The sequence below is a fragment of the Sipha flava genome, unplaced genomic scaffold (assembly GCF_003268045.1).
Source record: "Sipha flava isolate LNK unplaced genomic scaffold, YSA_version1 262_pilon_pilon, whole genome shotgun sequence".
Taxonomy (NCBI): Eukaryota; Metazoa; Arthropoda; class Insecta; order Hemiptera; family Aphididae; genus Sipha; species Sipha flava.
The window spans coordinates 528260-542705 of record NW_020272924.1 but is presented as its reverse complement, the minus strand read 5'-3'; the positions used below and the strand labels follow the sequence as shown (position 1 = coordinate 542705).

Below are 14446 nucleotides of genomic sequence, written 5' to 3'. Positions count from 1 at the left end.
TAAAATGTTATAAGCAGGGTAATCAGAATTAGAGATCCGGTCGGATGGCTAAAAAAGGTGCGCAAGTTGCGCTCCAAGAAGAAATCAATGATAACGATGATTGGGCTAGAATGTTAGAAAAAAGTGGAATTTATGGTAAAATTAATTTATGAGACAACCAAATAAATAATCATATTTGTAAATATTACGTTGTTCATCATATAGTCGTTGACGTTTATACAGAATGGTGTGGTCCTTGTATACCTATGATAGCAAGTTTAAAAAAAACCAAACTAGAAATAGGAAACAATAATTTACATTTTGCCATTGTAAGTATTTTAAGATTTTTATTGTATATTTAATTAGGTTGTTTTAATAAGATTGAACGATGTGTAAACGTTAAATGTTGTAAGTAAAAATATTTACCGAGTATATTGCTCATTGTTCAAATAACACTATTTGAGTAGACAATTTAAAATATAATATTATTCGCCAAAAAAATTTAGTGATCGAAAAAATGTAACACAAAAGTATCACTATTATAACTTTTAATCTATTTTCAGTAAATTGGTATGTCTAGATTAGGCTTATAAGTTGTTAGGTGTCAACTTAATATGTTAATATAAATTACTAAGATTTTTTCATTTTTTTAGTACAGTTCTTTGAAATATAATAGTTAAACAATGCACCTCTTACTCTCTTTGCTACGGTTATAGCAGTAAATATTCATCAACTAAATTAAGTTACTCACATAGAGTTATAGAGAGTAATTATTATTATAGTTATTATACTCATATAGAGTTCTAGGCTAGTTTATAAGTTTAGACGAAAATGTCTAGAATATCTTAAATTACTATTTAGAAAATTTAATTATATTTTTAGTATTTGTAATGCATAAATATCTGCATGAGTATTATATGAATTTAAAATAAATACATTTTATTATTATAATAGTACAATTTTAGTCTAGAAAAGTATCGTTGAATACGAGTATGGAGTTAAATTATTTTAATGCATTTATTTCACTCGTAAAACACATAATTATTTAAAAATAAGAAAATAAATTCTTATTATATCATATTTAATACATTAATTTATAACTTCCTACTTTTTTTCTGATTTATTACAATTTCTAGGCAAAATCAGATAACATTACACCGTTAGAAAGATTTCGACAGAAAAGTGAACCTCATTGGTTATTCTTTTTTGTAAGTATTGATTGTTGATAGTTAATACAATTTTTTTATTTAGATAAAATTATAGACAAATAATATTTATTCATTGCTATTTATAAACAAGGATGGAAACTTGGTTAATATTATTATTGGCTGCGATGCTCCAAGATTAATGAATTTAATAGTAGACGAGGTAGAAAAATACGTTAAGTTCAAAAATGGAGAAATCCAAAGAGAGTTTGTGAGTATAGATACTATATAAGCTATTGTTGAATAGATGTTATTGTTATAGTAGCGTCGGGTTATATTTGAATATAATACTAAATTATAATGATGTGACATTATGTTAAAATTATTACAAATTAAGATACCTATGAACCAAATAACTGACGAGGAAAGAAAAAAAACAGATAGAATATGAAAATTATCAAAATAAGAAAATTAAAAATGAAAAAAAAAAAATAGGTGGGTATTAATTTCAATAACATTTAAATTATTTATTAATGTAAATTATAAATAATGTATAATAATACATGTATAAAATTATTAATCTTTATAAACAATGTAGTGGTACATTTTTGGATGGATGTTTTTTTTTTTTTTTTAATAAATATAATGAATTGAATAATAACTATTTTTAAATATATTATTATATTGACTTTACAGTTTACATTCTTGACTGAACTCGTTTTTGCGTAATATTCATAAATGTCTTTAAAATCGTATAACATTAATTTTAAATCGTATTGATACAACGATCTGATAAATCGGAAATAATAACGTTTTGCTTAATTTTTTCAGACGACAGAATGAATAAAGCAAGAGAATATTTTCTGCGTCGGTTTTCAGTTAACATTCCACTACAAACGTGTGTTGTGTATTTCCCTCATACCATCGAGTACATTATGGTGGAAAAGCATACCGAAGGAGGAAACCCCGAAGTATCCGAAGAACCTACCGAACCGGTGATGGAAGAAAAAATGGTATGTAAAGTGGCCGACGCGTGTTGGACTAAATACGCAGAATTCATGGTTGACGAGGCTATAGAATTTCAATTAACTGCAGACGAGTTGGATCAAGTAAGCGAATATCTGAGTACTAACCTGGCACAAATATATATTTAAAACATATTACATTTTATATTTTTATAATTCTAATAATGTTAATTTAATACAAATTGATTGATGATCTTAATGATCTAATTGATTAAGATCTTAAATAATGTATTACAACTCTACATTTTTATTAAAATTTTCTTTGTTTATATTTAAAAACGTTTAGATTAACTAGTTAATTAATTTGTTATAGGATTTATAAAATAGTAATGTTAAATAGTTTTATTTAGGTACATCGAATGTCTTATAATAATATCAAGGAATATTCAAGTATATACGTACTATACTCAAACAGTAAAAATTGTATGATAATAGATATAATATACTCGTAAACATAATATTTTAAATTAATTTGTTATAGATGTTCTTTATGGACAGAGATATTTTAGAAAGTTTTTCGAGCGAACTTATCGATCAGTTGTTGAGCAAAAAAGTATTTTCGATGATGTTATCTATGCCTGTGTTCGAAAAAGAAGATGTCTTTGAAGAAACAGAGATAGATAATGATATACCGCCCGACCTCACTGAATATACGGGGATAGTTGAGCAGAGGTTGAGCACGATCATTTACGGTAACGGCAACCCGTTGAACCCAAGTCCAGATTCGTAAGTGCTTTAAATAATCAATAACAATTTAAAATTTTCTCAATAATATTTTAAATATCAAGAGTGTACTTTTGTTTCTGTGTATCACCTAACTTAGACCTACCATTATGTTATGGTTAACATTCATTATTTGTATGTTATTATTTTAATGTAACGTAAATACCAAATGGCGTGCAATATGCAATGTAATTACATAGATCGATACAAATACAATCGTTTTTAAATTATCGGTGCGTGTGTGTATTATATAATAACGAGTCCGTTTAAAAATATTTAAAATATTATATGTGACTTATGACTAGATACGACTGAATTTATTACTTTATTTATTTGTTTTTTTTTTTTTTAGATTAGCAGTTAAACATATGATCGTCAATAGTTCCAATGTGAAAATACCTTCGTTGTATACGCCTACTAATCCACTGAGTAAAGCCGCTGCACTTGCTGTTTTATTTAAGAAATTTTGCTTCAACAATGGATATGTCCCACCCAAGCCATCTTTGCCACAGGTTAGAGTACCAACAAAATTATATAATAAAAAATATTATATACGGGAAGGACCGTTTATTCAATTTTCCCGTGCTGAGTGTCTCGGGAAATATTTATTGCGATTCGTCCAATATACGAGTAATCTACACAGAGTAAATTTCCTTCCTTACCTTGTACTGTACCCAAGTACATTGTAGGTACTATACTCGTACTATACGATATATCAATACATAAAAGTATAGAATACTCCGATACAGTGATGAAAAATTATTAAATGTAAGAGCAAAGGATAATGTTTTATAATAAGATTGAATATAAGAGAGGGTTACTTAAAGAGGGTTTTAGAGGTACTTTAAGAGGTTTATTTAAAATGCAATTTTGTTACCTTAAATCAATTTTGATAATAAAGGTTTATCATTGTCCAAACAATTTTATAGAAATTAAGAAATTAATAATTATTAAATTAAGATAGATAATGTTTTCAAATATTTATGTACATTTGATTTTACTATTTTGCATTATAAGCGTATTATACGGTATTTACTGTTATATAATAAATAAGTAATTACCACTTTAAAATATAGCTTATATTTTGAATGTTTTTTTTTTAAAAGGAAAATATTTTTATTAAAACTAAATTGTTTCATAAACTATGTGCATAGAATGTCTTCCTAAAAAAGTTCTTTGGTTGTTCACGTTTTTAAAAACAATTATCAAGTAATTTTATTTACTTCACATGATTACATTTTTTGTTATGATTTTCAGTATATCATAATATTTGATATCGATCAATACAACAATGTATTACCAATAATTGAAGAGCTTGAAGAAAAAATCGACCATTACGGATTTTTTCGTAACGCTGATCCTGAAAACCCTATATTTTTGAGCAAAGATTATGAGTTGTTAACTACATATGGCATGGACAAAATTGGGTAAGCTTGTTCAATTAAGTGTAGTCTGAACCATTAGCACATCATTACTGAATATCTCGGATAATGAACCCGAATAAAGAAATATTATACCGATATCAATTTATCTGATATAATTTTAACATTTTTTTTTTTAAGCAAAGATTGTGAATTAGAGTCTATTGAAAAACTTTATAAACAATCCGTAATAATATTAATAATAATAATAATAAATAGGTAACTCAGTGATAACAGTAATAGTAAACCGTGTCGTGTTTTCCTGTAGTAAAGACTGTAAACTGGTGCTGTCCGTTCTCAAAGACGACAACGACAAGAGTCTATTACGGTTCATCAACTTCAGGCCCATTTACGTTAGTCCGGACTGCGAAGTGGGCATCGACGACGCGACCAAGTTTTTCCCGCACAACTTTGACCATATGGAAGGCGAGGTGAAGTTATGGTTGAAGCAGCAGTCGTACTTGGAAGAGGTAGTCACGGACGCCGAGGAAAACGGTCACGGCGAGGAACACGTCTACGGGGAGGACGAAGAGTTTTTGGAAGAGGGAGAATTAGAATAAAAGTATATTATAGTCGTATTGATTTTGTCATTAAAATGTTACTGTGAATATTCTCTTTTAATGAAATATTACTTAACCAAATCGTGTTACTAATATAGTGATGGGTATTTTTAATGTTTAGGGTAATTATTTATCATATTCGGAAGTGCGAAAGAAATAAATGTACAAATTAAATTTTAACAAAATAAATTTTGATTGTATATTTTTAGTGTATAAATTCTGAGCCTAATTAGAACATAAAAGTAATAATAATAATAATAATATTTCTATTTTCGGTTATAAACAGTTTTTGCGCTGGCGTGTTTTGGACCCACAAAAAAACGAAAAAATGGTTCGTGCGAATAGTATAAACACAGGTCGGTTAGATCGATAACATATTCGGTATAACCGGTATAATATTTTCTTTATTCAGGTACACTATGCGGGTCTCCAGTAGTGATGTAATGACGTTTCGGACTCGCTACAAGTTCTGTTTTTGTAGTGTTTGATCGCAATGTCACACTTCTGCTGTAAACATACTTGAGCATACTATTTTCGACCTGTGTTTATACTATTCGTCCCGCGGCTCGTTGTATCAGCCTTTTATACAAAATCATTTTATAATTTCATTCGCCGTAGCATAAGATGCAAATTTTAATATTTTTATTTTACTTAAGTATGTACAATTGTGTACAAGTAGTATGTTTATCTTGACCAAACAAGAGTAAGTAAAGGGAACCTGGAACCGATCAACCCCAGGACCTCCAAAAGTTCTCGCTAACACTGCGTGCAAACCTACGATGATAAAATAGATTGCCATCGATCTAATACCTCGAGAGACCCTCTGCGTGGAGTTTTGATTAAACGTTACACTTCAGGTGAATCGACACAGTTCTGTGACTGAATTCAGGCAGTTGAATTATCTTTTTATATCTAAGATACGTGCATGCACATTTAAAACAACATTTGGCATTGAATTTTAAGTTACACTATTGTAAATTTAATTTTTATGTAGAACTTTATATTTAAATTTATAAATATGAGATACAACTTACGTACCTACCTATCATTGATAGGTATTATTATAATAAGTACTATCGGAATTGTGACTTATGTACGTACTATATATTATATCAGGGTGATCCTTAGATATATAGCTATAGATGTCATTTGTTTTATGTAAATTAAAAACGGCTGATTCTAAATGTTGTTCAATGTATTAAAAAAATTATCATCTATATATCATCTAATAACCATCAATTTTGAATAATACTGTTAACTGCAACGAATTACTGTTTCTCGTATGTAAACGAAAACGCTTGAGTCGAATTAACTACATAATATTTGTGAATTAATTATGTAAATAACCCAAGTTAAGGGAACAACATTGTATTTGTAGAATAAATATATGTATTAAAATGTTTGTTCTTAAATATAATTTCTCATTAGCTTGACTATGTTTTTTTCGATTTGAAATTCAACATTCTTGGTATCATCACATTATTATAAAAAAATATTTTTATTTATTATCAAAAATAATAAGCAAATGTAGGTATATGATGTTTTTTCGCGGTTGAATTTTCAAAACGATAACGAGTGATCAAGTCGATGAAAAAAAAGTCGAACATGGCTTTATGAAGTTCAGATTTCAATAATCTGGGTAGGCACTCGCAATACCAATGTTTAATATAACCATCATTGTTGACAATATTCATTTAAAGCGTCACGGCTTTCCTAAATAAAGATAGGATCAAGACAAGCGCTTTAGTTAGAACCAAATTTTTAGGATTAGAAATTAGCATTTTTCAGCTTATTTTTACGTACCAAGGTCTGTTAAGGTATGTTTTCCAAGGAATGACTCGAAGATTTTGGTACAAAGTGTTTTCAGTTCACTCGAAAATATGTCCATGTAAAGTTGGATGTATACAGTTTACTTACAGGAGATTTTAATTTTAATGGTACAATAAATAAAATTAGTACAGTTTTGTTTCTAATATGGAATATAACTAATATGTGAATGTACATCAATAATAATAGTATTTTTACCTTGTCATTGGATGAAGAATATTTGATATTTTTCATTTAAAGAATTAGTGAATAGATTGTATATTTAGATTTTGCGACATTGAAAGTTTTCACGAACTCTTAATTAGTAGACATTTAAAAAAATAATAACATGACGTTATCGAATTTTTTCTAACGTATACTCATTAATATAATTGTTTATTTATTATCAATGAAAATTAAATTACTTTATCACTAAGTAATATAAATTTAATTAAATTGCATTTAAAAAAAATTTAGCGATAGGATATCACTTTAGGATAAATTTAAAATGTTTATGAATGAGACATAATTTAATGTTTTTTTTTTAAATTTTAAAATATATCTAGCTACCTGTAAATTAATGTGTTCGTTATCGTTTGGATTTTACATGAATTATTATCATATAAATGTGATTATCAAAAAATATTAGCTGCTTTAAAAATTAAATTAATTAAAGTAGTGCCTCGTATGGTTATGGTCGTTAAAGCTTTTTGTTTGGATAAGTATATTATTCAACCGTATACCAGAAAAACAACTTCATAATACGAAACGTAATTTCAACTATAGATTATTATCGATTAACTCGAAATTTATGGAAATGCTTTTGGTTAAAAGTTTTAAGTTAAACCAAGTGCTCAGAAATGTATACTAACCAATTCATTTAAAGAAAATTACATGTGATGATTTTATATGGATAACTTTCTATTTACACGAAATGCTAAAAGAACAATATTTGAAGAAAAAAAAGAAATCTATTTCATGATCAGGAAAAAGCGCCTATTTCTAACAATATAATTTAATTTTCACTAACTAGCGGATTCGTAAACGTAAAAAGTTCTGTTTTAAGAAAAACATTCAACTAATTTTCAATAATAAAGAGTTAATTAGTGGCAAAATAATATTTATTAACCATTAGTCGCGTTGAATTATTAAACTCGTTCGCATATGTTCAAATATTACATTAATTACAAGTATAAAATAACTTGTCTGTAATATTTTTCTACTTAATTTACTAAATACCAAAGGAGGCATTGCCATGTTAAATTTTTAGAATTAGTATCCCTTTTCACTCGCCCCCCAATTTTTAATAGTCAGTTCTACACTGATCATCCACACATACAATAAGTAATCGACATAATTATTGAAATTCAAAGTGATTTACAAATGAATTCAATAAACAATACAATTATAAACTTTAAAAAAAGAAAAGAAACATTTAATACAATTGGTTTTAATTAATAACAATACATTGTTATTGCTTAGATATTTTATTATCATAACAAAATTAGTACAGATTGATAATCATAACTTTAAAAGTCTTGAGTACTCGACATTTTTTTAACTACTCAACATTTGTTATTATAATAAGGAGTTTTTTTTTTGTATATTTTTTAATTTTTTTGTAAGTAAATATGTTCATGTTTAATAATATTTTTGCATAAAAATTCGGGCCTAAGTTATCATCCCTGTAGATGGACCTATGTAAACACATAGTAGATTAATTGTAAATGCTTGTTAAATAAACTTCAATCAATCGCCTGTGGTTTTTTTTTGGGGACCGGTAAATGTCGATACTAGTAGTATTAAAACCAGCTACCTCTGCATGTGGCTTCAAACACAGTAATCACTGTAACTATTGATACTTGAAACGTAAATGCAACGTACGTTACCTGCTGTCTGTTATGGGCTCCCATTTACCAAAAATAATATTATGCAACAGGTGCTTCTTTATGACGTCAATCAAACCATATAAAAGAGGGCTGGAAATTATCACAATTCAGATGAGTTCTAGTCGCGGAACTGCAAGCAAGTTTACATTTCTTTATATCAGAATTTTGTTAACAATTTGAGTTATTAATAAACGTATTGTAAAAGTTAAAGTCTAATAAAAATTATATATCTCGACTGCTCAAGTTGAAATCGAGCATTTTGACATAAGTACCAAAAATGTTGCCTTCAATCGTGTTGGTTGCTGAAATCAACAAATAAATGTATAATCTTAAAACATATAAATTGCTTATATTATAATATTATAATACAATTTAAAACAATGTATGTATATTATATTTTTATACATAAAAATATGTGTTAAAAAGGTATATTAACTTAAATTATATTAGGAATAAAATCAAATTAGTTTTTAATATACTTATTGCTTAAAAATTGCATTAAATAAAAAAATATTTACATAAGTTGAATCCAGTTAAATTAAATAATAATATTACAGCTCAAATAAACTATTATTGTAACTTGCAAGAACCTTCTAAAGTGTTTTGTGAGTCAATGAAAACTTAATTCCCATAAGCTTCCTCATAATTAAATATATTATAATAATTAAATACTTACACAATCAAAAATAATCTTCCATTTTTGCGAATTCTACGGCAGTTTGTGACACGTCACCCACAATCGGAATACATATTAATATGTAGAGAAAACTACACGAATTATTAAAACACATATTCTTACATAGTTGATAGGTAAAAAAACTATACTAAAAAGAAAAACCTGAAAACTAAATTAATTTAAGTTAAAAAAAAAAAAAAAAATAGTTAAAATAGAGTAATTTTAATACATTATTATAGTTTATAAGTACGATTAGTTTATTGGTATCTTATAATAAAATCAGTCAGCGCGTCGTGGTCGAATACGTCTAATCGCACAGTCATCCTCTTCGGCTTGGACCTGGTCACCGGAGGATTATTTTACGTTTTGAAGAAAAAATAAATAATTATACCAAATTTATTCCTGCTATACCCTGAAAACAAAAAAAATATCAACTACCGTACTGAAAATCTTCACGAGGGATTAATAGTCTTAGTAGTTAAAAACAGTAAAAAAAAAAATAATAATAATAATCGTTAGATACACATTTCCAGCAATTTATTTATTATTCATATAAATTTATTTATTTATTATTCATATAATCGATAATATCTATGGTACATAGATAGTTTATTGTTTATTATTTAGTATGTAAATATCTTTTAATTTAATTTTGTAATTCGTATACAGCTAGCTAATGAAAATGGACTCAAATGAAGAAGTAGAACTTCCAACTGACATAAATTTAATACGTTTCGGGATACCAGAAATAGTGACACGTGAAACGCAAGCTAAACAAGTAAAAACATTAGAATTTAGATTTAACTATTGCTGTCTACTGGCATCTTTATATTAATTTTATAATGATGGAGGGAGTTAATTGGGATTAACTTTAACTGAGTATGTAAATTTTGTTTAAGGATATTTGTGTACCATACAGCGCATGAAATGGGTCTATAATTTATAACTTATTTTTTATTCTAAAAATAAAAGCTTCAAAAAATGTGTATAATACTTTTAAACCATAGAAAACCTCTGAAAACGTCATTGTTCTCGTTAATTTTAATGAGAAAGCAACACGCAGTGTATATAATGTACATTTTGTTTCTTGTTAATCCGACACTACGTCAGTTGTGTACCATCAGTAATCCGGCATATTTTTACTTCAACTCACTATAATTTTATTTTTCGATTATGAGTTTGTTAGAATTTTAATAAAAATTTAGAAACTATTGGTGGTAATAACTATATATACCCGAGTAAATTGGACCTTTTCATTATCAGTTGTCGATATTTATAAATTCAATATGTATGAGTAATTAAGTAAGTAAATAAATAATGTTTTTTACCTCATTTATTTTGAAATTTCTAATATATTTTATTGATAATGCGGCAGTACTACGATTCCCTATATGTGTCATATTATCAAGGCTATATTGTAGATACATAGCTTAAATATTAACATTTGATAAAAATATTAATGATCATTGATCATTGTATTGAAATTTAGACAAAACGATATTAATACCTAAAGGCGGACAAGTTAATGAAAATAATTAACTCGAGTTAAGTTAAGTTAACAGAACACAAGATCGATAGGTTAAAAGTTAATAAGGAAAAAAATATTAATTTAACTCAGTTTAAATAATGTCATCTACTTTTTTTAATCAGTATATAGATCAGATAAAAAGTGACTGCGTTCTTTAAAAAGATCTAATTTCGTAAATTATTATTAAATTTTTTATCATAAAAGCAGTGGGGCCGAAGTGTTTGAAAAATACTATGACATTGTACATCAAGGGGCAACTCACTATCGTATTTATTTATCTTTATAGTTGAAATTCTTCATTCATAACATTTTCACGGCCAGAACCCAATACCCAAAGATGGGCCCCCAACCTACAAAGTCTAATATGACATCTGATGTACAGTGTATGCGACCATTTTACTTTACATGATTATTTGATTTTTATGTTAATAATTACGTATAAACGAAAAATCATGATTGACCATTTTAAAATTAACTGTGAAAAGTTAAGTTACATCAACTGCCAATTAAACTAGTTAAGTTAAAAAGTTAAAACGAAATTAACTTTTAAACTTACCTTTAACTTTTTAACTAGTTAATGCCCACCTTTGTTGATACCTATACAATATATATTAAGTGTTGATACACTTAAAATACGATATTTTTAATACATAATATATATTTATTATGTACATTTGTATTTACATTTATAGTATAATAATGATTTCAGTAATAGTTTTTAATACTTTATACTTTTTTTAAATCTTATTTTATTAAGTGTTGTCAATTTAAATAATGTTTATCAATTAGATACTATACAATGTATATAGGATTAAATTATAACTAATTATAACATAGAAAATATTTTACTCAAATCATATAGCATATTTTTATCTTTAATTAAACTATTATAGCTTAAGGAACATTTTATTAAAATTAAATTAAATCCTTTTTTATACGATTTCGTTTTTTTTATTTAATTTCTACATAATAATATACAATTAATCATGGCCCATGGGATATTTTGTTCAGTATGTTTCAAATAAATGTTTATTGTTTTCAGATATTTATATACAGCACGTAGTCTTAATCTAGGACTTTAGTTAAATTAAAGAAATCTAAACAGATGTAATATAATAATGTAATATAATGATGTAATATAATACTATGATACAGTCGTTCTTAATCTTTTTTTATTCTACGCCCCTCTGATAGATTTTAATAAATCTCAATCCTCCTTATTCCGATAAATTATAAACAAAAAATATATCCCTTCCTTTGTAAACAGTGTAAATAAATTATACAAATTACTATTATTTATTTTATTTGTTTGTTAATAGCGATTTATACATATTATTTTTATCATCTTAAAAATAAATTGACGTACAAGATAAATTTTAAGACATGAACACAAAAAATTTAAAATAAATAACATTTTTGAAATTCTAAAACAGAAATTTTAATGAAAAGTTTAATATTATTTTTTTCTTAGCTAGTGGTTACTCGATATAAATAATACGTCTATTTTCTGCCTAATAATTTTAGTCTGTTAAAAGTTCACAATAAGCATGGATTTTAAAATATATGCTATAAGCTATAAATTAATTTTTAGCCATATATTAAATTATTTATCAGAGTAAATGTACAAAATCAAATGTTTCCACATTAACTTCAGAAGATGATGTAAATATTAACCTACGCCTAAAATGCAATGACGTTTTGGATCGAATATTACCAGTAAAGGAATGGGAAAAAGATGGGAAATTATACCGTCAAAAGCTATCCAATCAGCCTGGTACTAAATCAGATATGAAAAATCTTAATATGAAATTGGATATGTATTTGAAACAATTCAATGCCAAAGAGGTGGGTATTTGTCCAATTAGAGAGCATCTATACTTTCAATGTTTCAGTAAGTTTAAAAACAATATATTATTACTAGGGCTCGGAAGTTGTAGGAGTTGCATATTTTTCTGTATGCCCTTAATTTATAGTAGACCAAGCTAGAAATCCATTTTATACAATGACAAGATTAAATAAAAAAATTAAAAGTGCATATTTTTGCATATTTTGTCAATTTTAGAAAAAAGTGCATATTTCTCAATTTTCATATGCTTTTTATGCATATTTTTCAATTTTCATTGGATTTTTATGCTCATTTAATATTTTCTAAACAAATTGATGTTTTTCCTAATAATTATTTTATTTATTTTATTTTCGATTAAATTAACAGTCACGACGTATCAACGGAGCGTATTTATCTTTATTGCACTAACGTCTATGCTATCGACGTTATCGTTAATCTAATAGCGATTTGTTCTATATAATAGTGTATTTATAGGTGTATGACTGAATTATATGGGCAAGTATATTTTCCCCGTCAGTCATGTGTGAACTGTCGCGTGTAATAAATTCGTCCGTGTTCTGTAAAATCTACCTACGTGTTTAAAAAAATTATAATATGCCGAAAATTTCACAAACTAGAAAATTCGTTTTAGAATTTGGTGAAAATATTTTTTCAACAGACGGTACTATTCTATTTTGTAAGATATGTGAAGTTAAAGTGAATTGCGAAAAACGATTTACGGTTACTCAGCATTTAAAAACGAATAAACATGACGGTTGTTAAATCGTCAACGAAATAGTATGAAGGTATCAACTACACAACAGTTTTTCTCTTCAAGTACTTCCAAAAAGTGTGAATTTTCAAAAGATTTATGTAAGTCGATGATGTGTGCTAATATTCCTCTTAATAAAATTATGAATACTGAATTTCGGTCATTCCTAGAAAAATATACCCTTAAAGAAATTCCATGTGAATCTACTTAGAAAAACGTATTTAGATGAATGTTACGAAGAAACAATCGATAAAATTAGAAAACATGTCGTTGGGAATAAAATTTGGGTATATATCGATGAAAGTACTGACATCGAAGGTAGATTTATTGCGAACTTAATAGTCGGAACATTATTGGTAGATGAACCTGGTGACATATTTTTATTAACATCCGAAGTTCTCGATAAAGTTAATTTTTCAACAATAGCTAAGCTATTTGATGCATCAATGTTTATTTTATGGCCAGATGGAATCCGGCACGATGACGTACTTTTATTTGTAAGTGATGCGGCTCCGTATATGAAAAAAGCCGGTACAGCTATAAAAGCATTATATTCAAAAATGATACATGTCACATGTTTGGCTCACGGAATGCATAGAATAGCAGAAGAAATACGTAGTCATTTCCCAAAGGTAGATAAATTAATATCGAGGGTAAAACAAGTGTTTTTGAAAGCACCGTCTCGTACTATATTATTTAAAACTGAAGCTCCTGGAATTCCACTTCCGCCGGAGCCCATACTAACACGTTGGGGAACATGGCTACAAGCAGCTTCATACTACTGTCAACATTTTAAAGAAATATACAAAGTTTTACAACTTCTAGATTCGAGCGATGCGGTTTCTATTAGAGAAGCTAAAATAATTGTAAGTGACCGTTCTGTGGAAATGAACTTAACTTTCATTCATGCAAATTATGGTTTTTTTACCGACAACAATAACACAACTTGAAAAACAAAAACTCCCGTTACATGAGTCAATAGCGATAGTGAAATCCGTCGAAAATAAGTTAGAGCACATTATTGACGAGGCAGGCACTGCAATCAAAGAAAAATTAAAAAATGTTTTGGAAAAAAACTGTGGTTTTAATGAATTATG

At 27.2% G+C, this 14446-nt stretch overlaps 1 pseudogene; it reads left to right on the top strand.

The window, feature by feature from the left end:
• Positions 1–44: 44 nt before the first annotated feature.
• LOC112685034 lies at positions 45–4853 on the top strand (annotated as a pseudogene).
• Positions 4854–14446: the final 9593 nt, after the last annotated feature.